Source organism: Rhineura floridana, chromosome 7 (genome assembly GCF_030035675.1).
Source record: "Rhineura floridana isolate rRhiFlo1 chromosome 7, rRhiFlo1.hap2, whole genome shotgun sequence".
NCBI classification, from domain to species: Eukaryota; Metazoa; Chordata; class Lepidosauria; order Squamata; family Rhineuridae; genus Rhineura; species Rhineura floridana.
In genome coordinates, this window is record NC_084486.1 from 52,020,052 (window position 1) to 52,039,433 (window position 19,382).

At 43.7% G+C, this 19,382-nt stretch overlaps 1 protein-coding gene across 1 annotated transcript in view; it reads right to left on the reverse strand.

The window, feature by feature from the left end:
* The window catches only part of LOC133388954 (gamma-aminobutyric acid receptor subunit pi-like), a 50,527-nt gene extending 49,216 nt beyond the window's left edge, over positions 1–1,311 (reverse strand). Inside the window, exon 1 of the mRNA XM_061635615.1 lies at positions 1,249–1,311. The gene's annotated coding sequence lies outside the window, so the exon portion shown is untranslated. The remainder of the gene's footprint in view (positions 1–1,248) is intronic.
* Positions 1,312–19,382: the final 18,071 nt, after the last annotated feature.

Genomic DNA, 19,382 nt, shown 5'->3' on the forward strand with positions numbered 1-19,382 from the left:
GGTAGATAGAATCTCCTCAGATTCCGACTCCCCACTCCATTCCTCCTCATCCAAGACAATCAATTCATTTTCTGCATCCATAGGCTCCTGGTCAGGGAGCTGTAGATGTCTGCCTTGAGATGACGCATGGGGATCTGGAGATAAGCGGCCAGGAGGAGGGCGAAGATCTGACCTCGAGTAATCTGTAAGTGGATACCTCGAGGGGTGGGAGCCTGAAGTATTTTGAGAAGACAAGTCCCTGGCTAGATCCAATAAGAGAGCCTCTCTAAGCTGCTCCTTAAGCTGTTGAATTGAATGCGTTGACAGATGTAACTGAACAGGGCAAGCCTGAGTATGAGAAGAGTAGAGCCTACACCCTTCAGCAGATTGAACCTGTTGAACAGGGATTGGTTCATCCAAAAACCCAGCAAATGCATCAGGAGAGGGTAGTAGAAAAAATAGCATCTAAGGGAGGCTGGAGCTGGCTGCCTTCGTCATCAGAGAGGGGTTCCAGGTCTCTCTGGTCCCTTGTATGGTGTACAGAAGCTTGACCATCTCTACAAGTTCGCTTATGTGGGGCAGATATCCTGCCTTCTGTAGTCACCCTGCCCGCCAGAATCTGAGCCTCAGCCACCTCGTGCCTGACGGTAGAGGGGTGGGCTGCCGCTACTTCAGAATGATCCCGAGGAATGAGACTGCTCCAATCCCAGGGTGGGAAGGGGCTCTGATACTGCGTCTGTTGATGCCATGTGGGGAGGCGGTTTTAACCCCTTTGAGAGGTGTTTCATTTTGTGCGTGGCTTTCCCCATCGCGGGCACACACTGCGGGACTTATAGGGTTAATAAATGCTGCTAGTAAATGACCGGGCGAAGCTTGCAATTTAACAGCGGCCGGCGTCTTCCCCTCTATTGCTTCTGCGCGTCTACCTCCTCTCCTGCTACAGAGCGGGTAAAAACGAAAGCCGCTCGCAAAGAGCAAGAAATAACTGGGTGTAAGCCTGGGTATCGAGCCCTGGGAAGGCTGCTGCCAAGGTTGAAAACCGCCGACGCTGCAGCCTGGTGAACGAGGAGGAACGTCAGTGAAATTAGTTAAAGAGGGAGTCTGAATAGGTCGACGGCTGCCAGAGCCGCGGGGAGGGGCTGGCTGTTTCTCACCACGGGGGAAGGTCAGAAGGAAAAAGACAGAAGGAACCCCTTTGTTTGTTTGTTTGTTTAAACTATTACAGAAGGAATAAGAAAACTTGAAGGGAAAGAACAAGAACGAACTCACACAGAAGATCCAAACAACAAAAACGCTACAAGCCTGAATCACGGAGTCAGAGAGAATCCAACCACTTTTCTGTGAGGCAAAAGAGAAACTGAGCACGGAGCAGGCGCAGACCAGGGACGGAGCTACAGTAAAACGTCAGCAGTACTCTTTTGCCTTCAACCACTAGGTGGAGCTAGTTACCCATCTGATATCATCTTTCCATGCACAGGAGAAGAAGGTAGTCCCTGGATCACCCACAAGCACCTAATTTTCATTTTTAGTAGAACTGTGCAGATTTTTTTAGGATGAAAACAAATCTGCACAAAAACAGGGTGGCATCGATCCCTTTTTGCATTCAGGAGAAACTGACACAGGATAGACATTTTGTCCATATTCGCTACTCAACATCCCTGTTCGCAAGAGCTGGTACTTCATTACCTTGCCCCAATATTCTGGGGCAGTTTCCTCTACAGCGGGAGTGGGAATGTTGATGATGTTGTTGGATTCCAATTCCCATCAGCCCCAGCCAGCATAGTTAATCGCCAGCAACATTTGGAGAGTCATAAGTTCCCCATCCCTGCACCATTGCTGTCTCTAAATCAAGGTGTCTGAAGAATAAACAAAGCTATAAGCCCTGAAGGGACAATACATTTCTTCCGCTTGCTCTCAAGAAGGATCACTTCTTTAAGGCTATGATGTGCAGCATATTTCCATAAATAAGCTATAGGTGCAAAGAGGTCCAATATAATTATAGGACAAATCAGTGGAGGCTGGTCCACTGGGCAAGTGGGGTACTGCCCCACTAACCTCAGTCTGCCCTTAGCCAGCCCCCACCTGCTTGCCTTTTTACTTACAGTCAGGGAGTGGCTCTTCCTGTCATTGGGTCTGGCTTCACCTACTGTTGTTCTCTCTGTCTCCTGCCCTACCAGTCCCAATGAGCAGCTGCCACCACTGTGGCTAAATATCTTCCATGCCCACCTCAAAATCTCCCATTTTTTAACTTGGTTAGGCACCTTTTATAAAGAAGAAATTAAACTGAAGGAAAATAAATAATAGAACAGGAACAGAAGACTTCATTTATTATTTATAAGCCAGTTAACATCACAGATAGGACTGGAAGACTCTAACACAGAGTTAGCCAACATGATACCCTCCAGATATTGTGGCTACAACTCCCATCAGCCCCAGCCAACATGGCCAATAGCCAGGGATGGTGGAAGTCATAATCCAACAGCAGCATCTGGAGGGCACCATATTGCCTATCTTTGCTCTAGCACACCTATGAGCATTTAAGAACTTTAGGGAGATGGAAAATAAACCCAGCAGGCTAATGCTACAGGACTTCCAGGTCTAGCTGCTGGAGTCACTCTTTGAGGATAACTGATTGATGACAGCAAGCCAAAAGTCATGTCTGCTTTCAGTTATTAGCAGTAGTTTTAGTGCCTTCATTTGGTTGACAAGTTAGTTCCTGGCATGCCAGTCAGCCAGCTTCTAATTTTCAGCAGCATTTGAAATCTTGACCATCAAAATCACAGCACAAGAAGACAGCTGAGACATACCGGGGTGGGGGGAGAACTCTGTTTAGATTGGAATCCAGCTTGTATAATTTATCTTTATTTATTTATTTTTATTTTATTTATTTATTTTATTCGATTTTTATACCGCCCAAAGCCAGAGGCTCTCAGGGCGGTGTACAGCATAAAGTAAATACAATGCAAAAATACAATAAAATGACAATAAAAACACTAAAAACATACATTTTAAGCATTTAACAGCCTGGTATATATTAACAATAGTAAAATATGTTAAAATGCCTGGGAGAATAAAAAGGTTTTAACCTGGCGCCGAAAAGATAGAAGTGTAGGCGCCAGACACACCTCGTCGAGAAGACTATTCCATAGTTCGGGGGCCACCACTGAAAAGGCCCTAGATCTCGTTACAACCCTCCGTGCCTCTCTGTGAGTCGGAGCTCGAAGGAGGGCCTTTGATGTTGACCGTAGTGAACGGGTAGGTTCATATCGAGAGAGGCGTTCCGCTAGGTATTGTCGTCCCGCACCGTGTAAGGCTTTATAAGTCAAAACTAGCACTTTGAATTTAGCCTGGAAACAGATAGGTAGCCAGTGTAAACGCGCCAGAACAGGTGTTATATGTGCCGACCGTCTGATCCTCGTCAACAATCTGGCTGCTGCGTTTTGCACTAGCTGTAGTTTCCGGACTGTTTTCAAAGGCAGCCCCACGTAGAGCGCATTGCAGTAGTCCAATCTAGAGGTTACCAGAGCATGCACAACTGAGGCGAGGTCGTCACTGTCCAGATAGGGACGTAGCTGGGCTACCAACCGAAGGTGGTAGAACGCATTCCGTGCCACCGAGGCTACCTGAGCCTCAAGAGACAGGAATGGATTGAAAAGAACCCCCAAGCTACGAACCTGTTCCTTCAAGGGGAGTGTAACCCCATCCAGAACAGGTTGAACATCCACCGTCTGGGCCGAGAAGGCACCCACCAACAGCGTCTCAGTCTTGTCAGGATTGAGCCTCAGTTTATTAGCTCTCATCCAGTCCATTATCGCGGCCAGGCAACGGTTCAGCACATTAACAGCCTCACCTGAGGAAGATGAAAAGGAGAAGTAGAGTTGCGTGTCATCAGCATACTGATGACAACACACTCCAAAACTCCTGATGACCGCACCCAGCGGCTTCATGTAGATGTTAAAAAGCATGGGGGACAGAACTGATCCCTGCGGGACTCCACAATGAAGAGTCCAGGGTATCGAGCAGTGCTCCCCAAGCCCTATCTTCTGCAGATGGTCCACCAAGTAGGAGCGGAGCCACTTCCAAGCAGTACCTCCAACTCCCAACTCCGTGAGTCTCCCCAGAAGGATACCATGGTCGATGGTATCAAAAGCCGCTGAGAGATCCAGGAGAATCAACAGAGTCACACTCCCCCTGTCTCTCTCCCGGCATAGGTCATCATACAGGGCGACCACAGAGCATTGCCATCCTTCAGCAACTCATCTGGAATGAATGGTATTCCTTGTGACCTGAATACTTGACCACAAGAATCAAGGCAAGTGCCCAATAAATGTCTTATTAATTCAAAATTCTGGATGGTCCTTCAGAAATTGATGTTTGTTCTCAGAAGCAATTGCTGTGTTGTTTCCAGAGAACAAGAATATTCATGATTTCCTTCAAAGAAATATGTAGTAATTAGAGTAAAGCCCTGTTCGCACTTACATTTAAAGCAGTATTATAGCACTTTAAACAGCCATGGCTTTACCCAATCCTGGGAATTGTAGTTTTTAGGGTGCTGAGTGTTGTTAGGAGACCCCCACTCCCCTCATAGAACTACAATTCCCAGAGTTCCCTGGAAAGTGGGACTGATTGTTAAACCATTCTGGAAACTATAGCTTTGTGAGGGGAATAGTGGTCTCCTAACAACTCTCAGCACCCTTAACAAACTAGAGTTCCCAGGATTCTTTGGGGGAAGTCATGGCTATTTAAAGTGCTATAATACTGCTTTAAATGTATAGTGCAGATGGGGCCTTATATGGATGTTTTTGTCTGCAGTTTGACATAGCTTAGGGATGGAAATGTGTGTGTGTGAGAGAGACATGGCAACACAAGAAATTTTGTATCTTGAACCAAAGGTCAAGTTGGCCCACACTCACACCTATTCCACATACAGAAACCGACAGGTAGTTACTTCAGCACTGGCAATGAGACAGCATCTTCCACTGTGCCTGAGGGCAGAAGGCTATTTAGGGGGCATAATGCTAGCATAATTCTGGATGTGGGGCATGCACATCTCCAGAAGTCATTGTTGCTGCTGCTTATCTGGGTGAGATTGGGGGGGGTGAGGCTGGAGCTGTGCAGTTGCACTGACAGGAGCACTACTGTCTCAGGAGGGAAGTTTCGTGGCTGTGCCCCACTGCACATACAGCTACTCCACAGATCTGTCTTCCAATAACTTACTGTTGTTCCCTGCCCTCCAGCTTCTACTGTCAGAGGCAGCCACCAAATTCTGCCTAGTGGTAGGGCTGGCTCTGTGTGACAGCTGCTTTTCCTTGTTCATCCACAGGAGAGATTTAGACAAGAGAAGGGAATGCTTACCTCTTTCTCTGCCCACCACTTCTAAATCTCACATGCTTAGTTGATTTCCCACCCAGGAAAATAAACCTTTGAAATCTCACATGGGAGGGACAGCCTGGGGGAGGCAATTTGAATAGGAGAAACAGGCCAGAAAGGGGTGAAGCATCTTCTCTCGTCCACTCCTTATTCTTTCCAATGCTTCTCTCAAAGGAGCCATCAAAACTTTGTTACATGCATTTGTATGTAATGTGCAGTTAAGCCTTGAAAAGCTTGCATGTATTCCTAGAGCACCAAGCACTAGTGCAGTGAAAAGTTGTCTTTTGCTACTACTACTTATAATGCTGCTACTTAAAATAAGGGAAGAGATTTGTGAACACACTCAAATGCTCCATTGTATACAACATTACCTAGAGTCTAGGTCCTAGAGACATAATATTCCTATAACATTTCAGGAAACTATCCAAACAGAATGCAGGAAATTGTTTGTTTTATGGCCTAGCCAAGGAAAGCAGAGACTGGTTCAATCCTTTGTGGGTCATTTATTAAGGATGCTGTTTTGCCAGAGACAAGAAGGTTCAGGAGTTTCAAAGGCAATGAATGAAGACACCAGTGAAAAAGTCATAGCTTTATTTGTGATAGCAGCTAGAGTTATATGGCAGGCAAAGCAATAAACAGATAAAGCAATGAATGAGCACAGATCTCACATTCCCCTTTCAGTCGTTGGGAGCCCCAGACAGGCAACAGAGAGATCTCAGCTGGCCAATACACAGCACCCCACCAGCCTGGGTCTGTACTGAAGCTCCTTGAACAGGAGTTAGGGAACCTTATTTATACCCAAAAGAGCCCCTGGACCTGGTGCAGGTTTGCACCTGTGACTAGCTATACCTGTGGGGATGTTTCTTTTTCTTGGGTCTCACGCTTCTGTCTTTGTTTATCAGTCCTGTTGGCCAGTGTCCTTGGGCTTTGTTGAAGCATGATTCAATGTACCTGCCTTGAAGGCCAAGTGCCCTGGCCTTAGCAGTGAGTGAAAACATCTTTCCTAATGAGTTGTTGGCATCCACTATCTATTTTTGCCAATTAAGGGCCTCTCTTACCCCATCCATGTTACATAAACAAAGCTTATGCTACATAGGCAGGGTGAGAAAGCACACAAAAGGGCCCACCTGGCTGGCATGCAGGGGTGTGAGATAGGAGCATGAGGCAGGGGAATTGAGCATGCCATCTTACACCTCCTCGTACATCAAGATGTCTTGCGGTCATTTTCCCATACAGATGCATCTCTAACAGTGTATATCAGTTGCAATTCTGAACATGGTTTTCCTAATTCTTTTTCCTTGTACCTTTGATATTTATGATCTATATGGACGTAATGAACTGCAATCTAGTGCATTCTTACTTAAAAGTAAATACCATAGAAATCAATGGGGCTTACTCCCAGATAAATGGGTGATAGCTGCCTTAATTTTGCAATGAGTGAGCCAACTTTTTTATTTTTTGAAATGTCTTGTTTTGTTTTTAATGCTACTAAATATGTGAACAGTTTTAATCCCTGCATACTAACTATAGTGGCTATGACTATGGACAATCAGCATAAAAATGGAATCTAGTTCAATCCATCTCCATTAGAATCAGTGGAAATGCTGTCATTTATACTTCAACTGTGGTGGTAAACTGGATAAATGTGACCAGGGAAAGTTGGTACAATTGTCAGCAATGATGTGAATTGTAGTCCAGCACCGTCTGGGGACCCAAAGGCTGCATAGACTACATTCCATCTACTTGGCCCAACTCACATATGGAATTCCCATCTGGATTTCTGGGTTTAACAAATGGAAAGAGTTCAGGTTACTTTCTTTATGAAGATACTGGGTTTACCAACTTGTGCGGGGAATGCAGCTGTATTTGGAAGTGGACATTTGATCAGTTGAATTAAAAGCTTTGGTTGAGGACCAGAAACGATGGTTATGTTTGCACTTTCTGCAGTTCCTGCTAGTCATATTTTCTTATTGCTCAAAGACTCCTTTGTCAGTTGAGGGATGAGAGAGGGAGAAGAAGATTTTTAGGCTAGGATTCTCTTCTGAAACTTTGGGCAATTATGCTTTAAAGAAGGCCCAACTTCTTTATGCAGCAATTGGTAGATTTAGATCTACAGTATCTGAACTGCAGCTAACAAATCTCCATTGGTTCTGCAGTACTCCTTAATTTTCCTAATTATGGAATCATTAGAAGTTCATGCTTGCATTTATTAAGAGTCTCCAAATATAGGGCATTTATGCCTGCTCGTTTCAGTACGCTGCCTTCTGCACTGTCAAGTGGACAATTTAACAATTAATGTGTTTGTGTGAAGCTGGAGCAATAAGTGTCTGTTGATCATGATCATGATCTTTTGCACTTGAACACAGAGAAAGGTTGGTTCTCCCTTTATTAAATCTTCTAAAGATTTTGTATTGTTCTGTTTAAGGGATTTTTTCCCTCATATTACTGAGAGGGTTGCAAAAACTTTCCTGACCTCATTGCAGATCAAGATAAATGTTTTAATACTGTTTTAACTAGCTGTATGTTTTATTTATGTATCTAGTTTTTTTGGTCTGTGATCACAGTGAATAATTCAATACAATACATTCCAGCTACATAAAACTGTGAGGTTTCTACACATACATATCTCCATCCAGGCAGGTTAGAGGCGTGATCACAGTTCAAGGACATATTACAACATATTACAACCAGGCAAAAGCATTTGAAGAGAGCATGGAGGCAGAGCCGGTTAGGGGTTGTGGCCTGGAGAGGAGGTGTCACATCGGAAGAGTCCAAAGGACCGAATAAGGAGGCCTAGAGAGCCATATGGGTTGGGGCTTGTGGACAGACTCGCCATAATTCAGGTTTGCCTTGCAGGTGCCAGGTGCTGCAATTCAGCACACCTGTCATTTGCAGAAGCACATCAGTTGCTGGGAGAAGCAGCCTCCTGGAAGTGCCCTTAGAAACATTGCTTTTACAGTTTACAGTTTTAAGAAGGGGTGGTGGAATAACTTGCTGAAGTATTTGCAACTTAAAAACACATTGTAGGAAGAGCTCCTAACAGCCTAGGTATCTAGGATGAACAGCCAAAAGAGTACATGGTAAGTGACGGAGAAAAAGACTTGAGGGTAATATTAGCATTGCAAGAGATGAGCAGTCACTGGCACAATTTTGGTATAACGATAAACCATAATTAATGGTTTAATGTGAACACACTGATCTGGACTGTTTTGCTCCTCCATGATAGCATGTGGAGGAAACCAACCATGATCCCTGGCTTAGTGTTACATCTGAATCTGGGGTTGTGGTTGGTTTTGCTCAATCAAACAATGACCAGTAAGCTAAAAACAAACCTTAGCAACAGATTTTGATTTGTTGGGAGCAAACCAAGTCATGATCCCTGGTTTGAGTGTAAGGCTAACCCAGGGATTGCAGTTTGCTTCTCGCCAGTGCAAGCAGGAAGGAGCAAAGTGAGTGCGATCAGCTTGTGCACCGTAAACCATGGTTTATGGTTTACTGTGGCATGTGAATGCAGCTACTGTATTAACATTTTTTCACAAGAGGCTTAAATCACTTTTGAAGCTCCCGGTACTATTTATGTGATCTGATCATTGCTGATGGAAGAGAAAATGGAAAGTATTTGTAATGTGGACAAGCGTTTTGGCCGACAAGTTTTGCTTCACACTTCAAACCCTACTGATGCAGCTCACATCTATTAATAAAACCTTACATTTTCAACCAAACAGTAATTTTAGGAAAACCTAGTGCATGTTTGTTTATTTATATGTTGTTAAACAATTACTCGTACTAATGCATGCCAAAAGTGAGATGAAGGCTTGACTAAGATGTGCCATCAACGCATCTCCAAAACAGATGTTTGACAGCCTAAAGCAAAAGATGAGGAGCTGTTGTTGAGAGACAAAACTTGCTCAAGGCCAGCCAGTGTGTTTTCATAGGTGAGTACTATTTGAGCTGAAACCTCCCCGGTCAAAGGCCAGCGTTCTATCTGTCCACTAGCACACAATGGCTGATTGGACAATGCTACAATGTATCCTATCCATTACAACCTTTTTGACTAGAACATATAATTACAGCCCTTACGGTTTGTGTTGTGATATCTTTATATTGTCATTTTACTTCAACAGCAAACTCATTCTTCAGTAGGCAAAATGGCATGATCCACAGTTGTGAAGGACCAACAACAGGCTTGGAGGAAATCCCAAGGTTTGCAAACGTCTTTTTAAAAAGGCTAAGGATTGGTGAATCATTTGCATGCACCATTTATTGGTGCTTTTGTCAGGCTCTGGTAGAACTGAGTTATGCATTGCTGACCTACTGAGAGGTGACTAGGGCTGGTTCACCTCAAGTGAAAGTTCTGATGAAGAGGAGATTTAGCTGATGGATGAATGGAGTGTTGGAATGGGATGCTCTCTATTCTCCCAGACCCTTGGGAAAGGACTGTAGCTCAGTGACAGAGAACATGCTTTGCATGTGAAAGATCCCAAGTTCAATCCCTGGCATCTTCAGGAAAGGCTGGGAAAAACCACTTTGCCTGAAACCTGGACAGCCATTGCCAGTCATGTAGACCAGGGGAAAGGAACCCTTATTTTCAGTCCAGGGGCCACATTCCTTCATGGGTAATCTGCAGGGCTCCAGTCAGCAATGGGGAGGGTCAAAGCTAAAAGCAGACAGGGCCAAAACTCCCCATTCACATGCCCCCATACATACATACAGTCTCTCCCTCCCCCCCAGCCCATTCACAAGCATCCATTCACACACACCTGTACATCCACACCAGACTGCAGAAGAGCTGGCAATGCAGGGAAAGAATGATTTTCCTACATTATGAGCTCGGCTCTGCCCCCTTTGGAGCCCCCAATGGATGTATGAAACCTCACTTCCTTGTGTGCTCTCTCTTTCTCTCTCTGTCACACACACACACACATACACACACACACACACACAGAGAGAGAGAGAGAGAGAGAGAGAGATGAGTTGATCCATGGGAAACAGCTGAGAAGAAAGGGGGAGAGAGGACTTTAGAAGAGGTCAGGGGTTGGATGGGAAGGTTCAGCAGGCTGCAGTTGGCCTTTAGGCCAGAGGTTCCTCAGCCCTGGGATAGAGAATACTGAGTTAGATGGGCCAATGGTTTTACTTGGTATAAAGCAGTTTCTTATGTTCCTATGACAATTTTATAAGGCTGCTCCAACTTGTGGTAACTCCCATAGGTTGTGCCCTGATGGGATGTGCCTGGCATCTGAGGAAGCTGGCATTTGGATCGGTCATTATCTCTGAAGCTAGCCTACCCCACAGCACTGTCATGAGGATAAAATGGGATCACTTTATGTACACCACCCTGAGTTATTTGAAAAAAGGGTAAGAGACAAATTTAAATAATAACAACAATAATATACAAATAAACAACCCAGGTGGGGGAAATAGCTGCTCTCAACACTGCTGAGGCAAAGGATCATTAAGACAGGCAGTAAGCAAGCAGTCTTGGGGAAAACATTTGAAAGTCAGGCTTATTACCACAGAAAAGGCCCAGTTCCTTGAGCCTCTCATGGTGGTGGTCGTGGTGGTGGCCATCGGAAAACAGCCTCTGTTCCTGATCTCAACTCACAAGCTGGTTCAAGCGGACACACATTATGCGGGTGTATAATTACCCTCCCAGGTCCTGAGCTACATAGATTCCTAATAGTTAAAACCAGCACTCTGAAGTTTCCAGAAACAGACAGGAAGCCAGAGGAATTGATTCAACACAAGTAAGACATAATGTCAGTGACTGCTATATAGCTTCTATATAGTCTATCTGCTACATCTTAATGTCATTTTTAAGTAAGGTTCAAAAGCAATTTAGGCTGCATACACACCATACTTTAAAACCCATTTAAAGTACATCCTCCCCCCCAAAATTGTGGGAACTGTAGTTTGTTAAGGGTGCTGACAATTATAGCTCTGTGAAGAGTAAACTACAATTCCCAGGATTCTTGAGGGTGTGCGTGTGATGTGTTTCAAATATATGATGTGTACACAGCCTCATGTGCTGAATAGCTCTTTGCCCCAACCCATGACTAGCAGAAGCAGAATGAATTATCCAAAATAAATAAATAAAAGCCCTCTTCAGGAAATCAAAAACACACAACAATAATCACATGATGGAGAAGAGTGGGCTCAGGGGTCCCAGCTTGTGGGGACAACTAAAAATGTGGCCCAGTGCAAACATGCCCTCAACCTATGGGAAGTGTCCAGGAGGGGCCAGCATGAAACACAACCATGGGGGCAGGGTGAGCTAGTGGGCCCCCACTCCCCTCCCTTATCAGCACTTCTTACAGTATTGAACACCCACATAAGACTACAAATGTACTTTATTATTTAGATTATGTATGCAGACTGAAGAGTTTAGGGGCTACTTTAGCACAGAATTTTCATTTTATTATTTGTACACGGAGTATACTCAGCCTTGTCTCCAGACTGTCTTCATGCACCATCCTGTATGCAGCTTGGGCATAAGGAGCTAATGTAGCCAATGTGGCAGAGAATTGCTCCACTCCACTTGTTAAGGCATATGATTTTGTTTTAGCTACACAGAACAAACTACTACTCTCATTATCAACAAGTACACTCTCTATGCATGCTGGAATAAAAGGGAAGATCTGGAAGACACACACACAAAAGCTTAAAGGCTTCTCAAGGTGCTGTCATACTTACCTTGAAGTAATCCCACTGAAGTCAATACAGCTTACTTCAGAGTAGACATGCATAGGATTTTATTGTAAAAAAAAATCAAAAACTTTAAAATAAGATAGTGCCTCTATATGCTTGGCTAATATGAACAATAATTTCCATTGAAGCCACAAGAACTACTGTAGTAGAAAAACACGTTCAAATATAATGGCATAAATGGACATTTCACCAGCACAAGAACTGCAGCACAAGCACTGCTTTTAACATGTGTTATTTTTGTGCAACGCAATCCAACATTGTATCTTTTTAAAAAGATAATGTAAATGGGTCTATTCATTCTATTTAAGTTAGGGTTCTAATAAATTGTGTGAATATTAACTTTTGGGTGGTTGTATATGTAATAGTTCAGCCAACCTCACTAACAAAATTCCTGTTGCTGATTTCAACTTTTTATGAAATTCTATTGCTAATGCTACAACCTTAATAAGCCTTTAACAACAACAATAATAAAAATGTCTACATACATTAAAAGTGATTTTTAAATTTTTAAATATCTCTAGAAATATTGACACCACTTTTCACCTCTTTCAAGTGTCCATATCAAAATCTCTTTTAAGGCAATTAACCTACCCTCATACTCAGATGTTATAATATTATAACTTTGGCACATTCTATAGAGCTATTGTCACACCACTAATTTCTGCCTGTATTTTAAAAAGCAATTTTTGGAAGGATTGCTGAGATTATGATTCTTTCTTATACCATTCAAGAGAAACATCATGATTATTTCATGTTGTTTTTATTAAAAACCACATCCTCCTAATTTGGCTGTTCTTCTGAAAATACCTCCCAAAAAACCCACAAAATTGCAATTGGGTAAAAACAAACTTACTGTGGATGCCCTTACCTGAAAATAAGACTGCAATCCTACACACAATTACTTGGAAGTAAATCCCACTGACTCACTTCCTAGTATAGGATCGGGCTGCAATCACATTTTATCATTCCCTTCTTCCTCTTCCGCACCAAAGAGAGGTAACCTTAAGGGCCACATGCAATCATTTCAAAACTTAGATATTTCCGAATGCTCAAAAAGTACATTTAGGCTGCAATCGTAAACATACTTACTAGGGAGCAAGTCATATAATGGGGCTCACCTCCCAATAAACATCTATAGGATTGGGCTGTGAACACAACTCGAGAGCCTATTGCAAAGCCAAATCAGGTTGGGGCTTGAAAAACAGACTCACCTATAGAACGAACGCCACGGACACATTTGCGCCTTTTGCTCAGCGGGGGGAAAGATAATATTTCCAACCAGCAATAATCCGACTCAGTCCCGGAGCGCGCGCAGGAACGCACGCGGGCATCTGACTCTCGCCAAGCGCCTAGTGTCGCCGTGTGCGCTGCGAGCGAGCGGAGACGGCGAAGGGGGCGGGAGAAGGGGAGGGCGAGCATGGTCCGGACTCACAGACACACCCGTCCATCTGCTCCGTCCAGCCTAGTCGCTGGAAAGAACCGCGACAAGCCCTTCGGACGGCTGCAGAGCTGGAAAACGAGAGGAGTTGGGAGAGGACAGACAGAGGCATAGTGCACGTTTATTACCACCGTGTTCGGGGATCACCAGTCGGGGGTGGTCTGATGAGAAAGCGGGAAACGCACGCGCGCGCACTCGGTGGTGTTAGATGGTGGGCATTTCCAGATAGAAAAACTCGAAGGACCACATTGGACCCTTAGGCCTGAGGTTCCCCATCCTGGGTTTCATTAGTGCATTAGCATCCTAACTACCTCTGGATTGTATCCTCTATGTTTAAAGCTGTTTTGTGCCATTCTAGGCTAACTAACCTAGAATATTAAGATACACATACACTTCATTACTTTGTCACTATAGTAGCCGAATTCAGGCAAGTTGCCTATGTGTAAACACCTACCTGTGAGGAGGAGCACACTAACCTCTGCCCCCCACATATCGCCAACTCCATTGCCCTACACATCTCCATTGTCCAATGTACAAATTGAATGGTGAAGTGACAGAGGGAGGAAGTTTAGCACTATCGTCTCTGCTGGTGTGAAGGGTTTACAGCATGTCTGAATTAAAGCAATGGTCTAGTCTGAAGGTGGCAACATGGTGCTGCTGGTGCTGCTGGTGCTACGGTTGCCAGGTCAGAAGCATCCCAAACCCTGAGATTTGGGGGGTGGGTCTAAGTTATGTCATTAAGCATGATACATTAAGCATCAATCAGTGTTGCTTGGCGCATACAATTCATACAAAAACATTTATCTGATTGGAAATTAAGATAGAAATCTTAGCTAAAAGATGGAGCCTGGGTAAACATTTAATTTAGCCAACTTGCTTCTGGCAAAAAGAGTTCAAGTGCCAGACCAGTCACCAGAAGGCCATTGTAGGAGAAATGGAGCCTAATGTTGTGGAGATGTTAGATGGGAGCAGTCAGGAATAAAGATGGATGCCCCCAAAGAGCTGCAATTCTAAACACACTAAGGGACTAAGCCCCATAGAACTCAATAGGACTTACTTCTCAGTAGATAAGATTTGGATTGTGTTGTTGGTAAAGTTTGACTAGGGATCCTCTGCAAAGATATCCATATCCAAGCAGGGTGTATGCCCCCAAGTTTTGGAGATACCAGAGAGACGAATGAGTCCGATCATCCAGCAGGTTTACTTAAAAGGAGGTAAAGTTTATTGAGTAGCTTTCAACCCATGTGTGTACCCAAATAAGGTGGAACAGGCTGCCAGGCTCTGCACGAACATGGACCAGGCTGAACCCCGAACTTGGCAACCAGGGATCCTTTATAGGATATATGTTTACAACACAGTAATGAGCAACTAATTACTACAAAGAATTAAGTCACCGCTTTCCCAGCATAGCCATCCAGTGATGGAGGCTCCTTCCCAGGGTCATATAGCATAACAATAGCTGATAAGCACAGCCTCTACCTCCCTGGCGGGGAGTTAACTGCTCCAGGGTCTACACTATCTGGTTAACAAGGCACCTTCCCAGCACCACACAGCACTCTTGGCAGAGAATGCCTGTTAGGAACCTCAGATTAGGCCCCAGGTGGCTCTGAGCTCACATTGGCCGTCCTTGACCCATATCCCTGCTTGCTTAGACGTTGAATGCTAAACTCTAAAGAAAACTAAGGCGGGGGGGGGGATACAAGCTCCCCTTGCCTACAGGCAGCTATTCTGCAGGAGGGAGGGAGAATTCCACCTTGTGGTTTTTCCCATTACAGGGTTGCAAGAACACCTGCACTTGGCTGACTTTCTTTTCTCCTAAAGATACAGGATCAATCTCAGGGATTGAACCTGGCAACCCTAATCCGAAGGGTTATCAGAAGACAGTCCTCTCTTTGAAGGAATCTTTTGTCTGAAGGGCTTTGTAATCCAAGTCCAGTTTAATAAAGATAAAGAACCATGAGAAGGGAGAACAGTGGCATTGAAGTTGCTTACCAACAGATAGCACCTGGATTGAGCAAGCACACAGGCCAACTAGTCACAGTCATCTACAGGCTGCGAACAGCAGCGTGACTGAGTCACACCGGGCTCAAGGCCAGAGGTGGGTGGGAGGAAAGTCGGGGGGAAGCACTCAAGGCTGGGAGGAAGTAAGACAGGTGGGAGACTGGTAAGTGGCTTACACAGTGGCAGCAGCAGCCTGGGCGGGAAGCCAGGAAGCAGCCAATGGCAGGGTGGTGGCTAGATGGTGGCAGCTTGGGTGTCTGGTAAGTGGCCTAGGCAGGGTGGCAGGCAAAACGGAGTGGCCGAGGTACACTCCACCATGGGGACATTTGTCAAGGGGGTGGCAGGGGGCAATGGTGGGGGCTGCAGTGGTGCAGGAACAGGCAAGGCAAGTGAAGAAGGAATGCAAGCAGGCCCATGGTGGCTGGCTCACACCAACACATGGAGGCACTGGGGATGTTGCGAGGGGGATTGGTGAGGGAAGTGGGGGTGCCTGGGGGGGTGCGGGAGGTATACAAAGTGCACAGGGGCAAGGCCCCTGGTAAACTATAGTAATTAAGTCTACAATGTCTGTAATTACCATCTTTGTTATCTTTTTGGCACCTACTGAAGACCTTTTTTCAACAAGCCTTTTAAGTAGAGACCTTATCCCAGTCTGCATCTTTTTTGGGGGGTGATGATAAATTGGCCACCCTAGTCAACATAGTAAAAAAGGAGCAGGCCTGCACAACTTGTAACCTGCAGTTGTGATCTGCAAGTTGTTTGACAGCTTCCTTCCTCCCCTTTATATTGCAGACCTGAGCAGATAACAAAACAAAGTTTATCAGGCTCCTGGCAGGCTACCATACATGTTTGGTGTAACTAAGAAACCAGCATTATACCTTTATCCTCTTTTATACTGGAAAGTGGCAAGGATGCCCAACATTTTCCAAATCCTGTTTCACATGGATGATTAATAGGATACAAGAAACTTAAGTTTGTCGGACTGAATTTATTAACTTGAAAACCATGACTGAGTGAGTCAATTGATCCCTGCTATACAACTACGAACCGTTTTGGTTTGTCATTCCTATTTACATAATAGGGAAGGGCTGTAGCTCAATGCTACAGCATATGTTTTACATGCAGAAGGTCCCACATTCAGTCTCTGGCATCTCCAGGCAGAGCTGGGAAAGCTTGCTGTTGGAAATCCTGGAAAGCCACTGCCAGTCAGTGTAGATGATACTGAGTTTAATGGACCAACTGTCTTACTCACTATAAGGCAGTTTCCTTTGTTCCTAGTGATTGGCAAATCTTAGATCTCTGGTGTACAACATGATAGCCACTTACCACATGTGGCAAAATGGTGCTTTACTTCTACCACCTATTTTATTTAAATAAAATTTTTAATAAAATTATTTTATACATGTAGCAGTTTGAAAAAAGTGTCCATCCTCTACCCATAACAATCACAGATTTGTCCTTAGGTCTTATATGCTGAAAAATGCTCTTTGACATCTACAATTCTCAGGTACCTCAAGAGCTTGTGAGGTTTTTCTTTGGAGAGGCATCTTTTCGAGACAGATGTGATTCTACTTCAGAGCACTCAACATTTGAAAGATGATGCAATTGTTATGATTTTAAATTGAAATGAGTTCATGGTTCAATGTGGCTCTGTGAATCAACATTTTCTGCGGTAAAAATTTTGAAATCAAAACATAGGTTGTAGATATTGGATGAAAATTTGAAGGCAGAGTTGAAATGTAGTCTGATTTTATGCCTGATTTCCCTGTGCTACTTAATAAAAAGTTATGTCAGATTTCTCACTAATTCTATTACTAAATAATTCAAATAATAATTCTCCACCCTCACAAATATGGTTAATATTTTTTGTCATGTGGCAAAAATGTTAACACATTCACCACAATATTGACAAGTATGAAAAAACTGCTCTCTTAAATGGTCTTCTGCTTAAACACAAATAGCACCAAGAAGGCATAATTAGGCCATCCAATCACATACATTATTCTTAAGGCAGAAGGAACTTCCACGTTTTGTTTGGCTTTGTTTAAAATATGTAATTATGCTGAAATCATATTTAATATTCTTCAAGAAAAGCACCAAGAGTCTAAAGTGAAAAGATATGTCATATTTATTAACCTTGAAGAAAAAAATAATCCTCCAAATGAAAGATGCCAAGAGAATTGGCTATAGATACAGCTAATTTGCAAAGTCCCCAGCAAAAAATACAAATCAATTTCTGCTGTAGTTTTGAATGTCAAGCTGATTTGTAATCACATTGATGGAAGAAAGTGAATTGTTTTCAATGTCTTTCTTAATGAACTATGCAAGAAATTCTCACTCACTGGATGAACAATGCCTGCAGAGTAAATGTATCTGTCAGTTGTTACTTGAGGAGTGAAAAATGGTTAATTGCAGTTGTAATTCTGCACCATCAGTCACACTTCATTTCTACTGAAACCAAGGCACTTACATGAATAACTAGGCACAGGGTTTCACTAAGAGGCCCTCCAGATGTCTTTTTTATTGTGCATTATGATGATTTGTGCTTATGATGGCAGTTATATCCAATCAAGTTTTCAATGCTTTTTGTGCCTGCAAAAGTTTTGGGGTGATCATACTGCTTAGTTTCCAGTCAGTGCATGTCCCATTGCTTCCTGTTCCAGGGTGTGTGTCACTTTTGTTGTGCCATAGCGCTCCTCTATATGGCCATGATGCAGTAACATTAGGGAAGCATTGCAGAACAACTTATACAGTAAAATGATGTGTGGACAGTCTGATATAAATCCACTAGTAAAAATTCACTATTACTGCATCAATAACATGTTTCCAATGAAACTTTCCAGAATACTCCTGGGGAAAAAATAGTCTGAAGGAGCCCCTAGTTGAGCAGAAATGTCAAGAACATTGTATTATGAGCAGTAGTGTAAAGGCAAATTCACAAGTGCAGGGTCCCTTCATGATAGCCACAGCCTCAACCCCTCCCATCTCTCCCCCCCCCCTGCTGGGCTGAGAATGAGATCCATGTTAATGCCCTCTCCAACAACAAGGCAGGCATGGTCAATTAAAAGCATAGAGGAAAGATGGGCATGGTAAATTAAAAACATAAAGCATACCTAGAATTTTCCTAGAATATTGTTATGAGTATGGGGTGATGATCCCTGTGAGTCCCCTTCCAGCCTCTGATTTGGAATCCTGTGCCTTGAAATGAGGAACTCATAAGGAATTGGTTAAGAAGCAGAAAACAGAGAGTAGGAATAAATGGACAGTTCTCCCAATGGAGGGCTGTAGAAAGTGGAGTCCCTCAAGGATCGATATTGGGACCTGTACTTTTCAACTTGTTCATTAATGACCTAGAATTAGGAGTGAGCAGTGAAGTGGCCAAGTTTGCTGACGACACTAAATTGTTCAGGGTTGTTAAAACAAAAAGGGATTGTGAAGAGCTCCAAAAAGATCTCTCCAAACTGAGTGAATGGGCGGAAAAATGGCAAATGCAATTCAATATAAACAAGTGTAAAATTATGCATATTGGAGCAAAAAATCTTAATTTCACATATACGCTCATGGGGTCTGAACTGGCGGTGACCGACCAGGAGAGAGACCTCGGGGTTGTAGTGGACAGCACGATGAAAATGTCGACCCAGTGTGCGGCAGCTGTGAAAAAGGTAAATTCCATGCTAGCGATAATTAGGAAAGGTATTGAAAATAAAACAGCCGATATCATAATGCCGTTGTATAAATCTATGGTGCGGCCGCATTTGGAATACTGTGTACAGTTCTGGTCGCCTCATCTCAAAAAGGATATTATAGAGTTGGAAAAGGTTCAGAAGAGGGCAACCAGAATGATCAAGGGGAAGGAGCAACTCCCTTACGAGGAAAGGTTGCAGCATTT